Source organism: Neofelis nebulosa, chromosome 3 (genome assembly GCF_028018385.1).
Source record: "Neofelis nebulosa isolate mNeoNeb1 chromosome 3, mNeoNeb1.pri, whole genome shotgun sequence".
Lineage (NCBI taxonomy): Eukaryota > Metazoa > Chordata > Mammalia > Carnivora > Felidae > Neofelis > Neofelis nebulosa.
In genome coordinates this window covers 27,346,094-27,349,967 of record NC_080784.1, presented here as the reverse complement: position 1 = coordinate 27,349,967, position 3,874 = coordinate 27,346,094, and the positions used below count along the sequence as shown (strand labels likewise).

Sequence of the window (3,874 nt, the reverse complement as noted above, 5' to 3'; positions counted from 1 at the left end):
AGGAAGCACAGTGGATGGTTGTCTGGCTTGTATCTGGAGCATCTAGAGGGGAGGAGAGAAGGATCGGTTCGAAGCATCATTAACAGAGCAGAGTTGCTGCTGTATTAAAATCAACTCGCACTCCCAGAACGTCAGGACAAACAGTCCGTGTGTGGACCAGGAGGGAGGGAAGGCTGGCTTAGAGTCTTCTTAAATTCCGGCTGAGGGAGTGCCTGGAGGAATAATGGGTCTCTAACAGAGATTCTGCGTGGAGTGAGCGACTAAAAACGCATACACACGCGCGCGTGTGCGCATGCACACACACACACACACACACACACACACACACACGTGCACAGCCCATGGGCGGCAACGGGGAGAAAAATACGTTTCCCTCCGCGTGAGAAGCGCAGTTGGGTCGTCACGGTGGGGCATTCTGAAACCCCTGGAAAGGAAGTTCCCTTTCACATATTCCAAGCCCAGACGGTGGAGAATCATCTTCCAACGATACCAGTTAAGTAAGAACTTTTCTGCCCACGCCCTTGCCCTTCCTCCCACTTCAGCGGATGAGAACTCCTGGTTATCAAATTGGAAGATCAAGATCGGAGAGGCGAGGTGAGCAAATAGAGGAGAATTGTGCCCCCTATAGGTTTCCAAGGGGAGGACCCCAGCTCACGGGAACTTGGATGAAACTGGAACCCTTGGGCGGCGGCTGTGAGCCGAGCGAGTTGGTGGGCTCGCATCCTAACGTTCTCTGGGCCAAGCGGCATCTGCCAGGCGCAAGGATCCATCATGTTCTCCTCCAACGTGTTTGACCAGCGGATTCCCCGGGTCTTCCAGAACCGCTTCCCCACGCAGTACCGCTGCTTCTGGGGGTCCATGCTCGCGGGGCCTAATGACAGGGCAGATGTGGAGAAAGGAGGGAAGATAATTATGCTGCCCTCAGCCTCCATCTACCCAGCGGACTCAACATCACCTACCCCATGCTGTTGAAACTGACCAACCAGAACTCAGAGCGTATGGCCCACTGTGAGTTTGTGGCCAACGAGGGCGTCTGCTGCCTCCCACACTGGATGATGCAGAATTTGCTGTTGGAAGAAGGGGGCTTGGTCCAGGTGGAGGGTGGCAACCTTCAAGTAGCCACGGACTCCAAATTCCAGCCTCAGAGCCCCGACTTGCCGGACATCGCCGACCGCAAAGCAGTATTAGAAAACGCACGAAGAAACTGCCTGCCTGACCACAGGGGACGTGGTTGCCGTCAACTACAACGAGACTTATGAACTGCGGGTGATGGAGACCAAGCCTGACAAAGCCGTGCCCATTATTGGGTGCGACGTGAACCTAGAGCTCGATGCCCCACGGGGCTACAAGGAGCCCGAAAGACTAGTTCGGCAGGAGGAGCCCATCGAAAGGCGAAGCTGACCACAGCGACTATGCTGGAGAGCTGGGCTTCGGTGCCTTCTCTGGCTCTCGAAAGAGACCGGACTGGAAGAAGAAAGATGTAGGGCCCAGTCCCTCCCCAGTCAAGCCTGGAGACACTAGAAGGGGAATTCTCAATTATGAATTTAAACTTGGTAAGATCACTTTCATCAGAAATTCACATCCACTGTCAGAAAGGTCGAAGCGGATGAAGCTGGAGGCAGATTCGTCGCCTTCTCTGGAGAAGGACAGTCATTGCATAAAAAGGGAAGAAAGCGTAAGTTGGGACTGTTGGCTGATTGGAAAATAAAATAATCAGTTGCAAAAAAAAGAAAGAAAGAAAAAAGAAATTGGAAGCCTTTATTACGCGGGACATGACTTCCTAAGCATCAAAGAGTGATGGTCTTTTGCAACGTAGTGAGGTTCTAGAACTTTTTATTGTCATACAAGGATAGTCAGAAACATTAGGGAACTGCCTGGTTTTTCATTCAAAAAAGACCTCCCACTGAATAAATTATAAGTGGCCAATGAGAAGCAAAGGTTCTTTCTGATTGCATCACATAAATCTTGATTATTCAATGTCTTGGTCACATATGAATTATTGCATTGAGTTCCCACAGCAACCCAGTGAGGTAGATCTATTGCTGTTCCCATTTTACAGATGTGGAAATAAGGCACAGAGAGGTGAAGTAACTTGTCTAAGGCCATACAGCAATAAAGGGTGGAGCTGGGATTTAACTATGAAGTTTAAGCTCTTTTTTTTTTTAATGTTTATTTATTTTTGAGAGAGAGAGAGAGAGAGACAACATGAGCAGGGGAGGGGAGGGGCAGAGAGAGAGAGAGGGACACACAGATTTTGAAGCCGGCTCCAGGCTCTGAGCTGTCAGCCTGATGCGGGGCTTGAACTCGCGAACTGTGAGATCATGACCTGAGCTGAAGTCGAATGCTTAGCCAACTGGGCCACCCAGGTGCCCCAAGCTTAAGCTCTTAATAACCGTCTTATACAGCTTCATGATAATGACAGAGTATAAATATCTATAAAGACAGGACAGCCTGGTCTGATAGAATACATCATGATATAGTAAGCACACTTTTAAAAACAAATCCTCGGGGCGCCTGGGTGGCGCAGTCGGTTAAGCGTCCGACTTCAGCCAGGTCACGATCTCGCGGTCCGTGAGTTCGAGCCCCGCGTCAGGCTCTGGGCTGATGGCTCGGAGCCTGGAGCCTGTTTCCGATTCTGTGTCTCCCTCTCTCTCTGCCCCTCCCCCGTTCATGCTCTGTCTCTCTCTGTCCCAAAAATAAATAAAAAACGTTGAAAAAAAAAAAATTAAAAACAAATCCTCTTTGTTCTATGACCTCCTCACTACTCAATATTTGTGTCTTTATGAGAATATGCATGATCATAATAGTTTGAAATTAGATAGTTCTTTATTAACCTTAAACTCTGGCCTCCCCTCAGTTCTCCCCTCATATCACCTTCTAGGAACTGGAATGCCGATGTGTCTGGGTCAGAGGCAAGGATAAATTTATATCCACGGTCACAGGGGTGAGGCCTCTGTCTTGACATTCAGTCATTTGGGGAATTGCTTTCTCTTCCACCAGGCAAACCCAGCGTGGTAGCTTAAAACTGCTTGTGTCTGGGGGTGCTTCAAGAAGTAGGGTGGTGGAGAGGTTCTGCCAGCTGCCCTGTCTCCTTTGACGCTTGTCTCTAAACCAGTTCTTCCAGCTTCCTCATGTGATGGGAGCTCTCCAAGCAGCCTTCCAGGATGTTCTTCCGTCCTAAGTTAGCCAAGTTCTATTCTCCTGCTTGCCAATCGGATCCTTGCCAACGCAAGTTAGGGGGATTGGAGGCACTCTGATCTAGCTCTCGCGAGGGAGCATCTCCCTCCGTATTACCCCTTAGATATGCCTCGTCATATCAGGCTGCTCAGGAGGCTTAGGGGAAAGGGGGCCCAAGGGGCAGGTCATAGCGCTGTTGGGGGAGCCCCTGGAACTTGTCTCTAGCCGAGGCCAAATGAATCCTTCACGTCATTTAGGCCAGCTGAGAACTTGAGAGGCTTAAAGCAAAAGCCTTTCTCCTCTCCTTCCCTTTCCCTCCTCCTTCTCTCTTTCTCCCTTGCCCAACACCTCTACTATCTCTCTCTCTCTCTCTCTCTCTCTCTCTCTCTCTCTTCCTGATGGTAGGAAAGGACTGAAGTGATTAGGAGCCTGACTCTCCCACCCTGTTCTTTCGATCTCAATACAATAGATCATCCTATCCCCTACGCCACCCAGTAGGCCATGCATTATACATGAAGGTGCTTGTCTGCTTTGGGGAGCCCTCAGCGCCAGAAAAGTGCTGGCTGTGCACATCTGGGATTGGCATTCACACAGCATAAATGGACAGAAATGACAGGTTCAAAGCTGGGAATGCCCAAGTAGACTGGGAACAGATTCATTTAGGAACACTGAAAATCTATTAAATACCTCTTCAGAG

General features: G+C 49.7%; 1 pseudogene; it reads left to right on the top strand.

The window, feature by feature from the left end:
• Positions 1-699: 699 nt before the first annotated feature.
• On the top strand, positions 700-2,117 carry LOC131506063 (ubiquitin recognition factor in ER-associated degradation protein 1-like; annotated as a pseudogene).
• Positions 2,118-3,874: the final 1,757 nt, after the last annotated feature.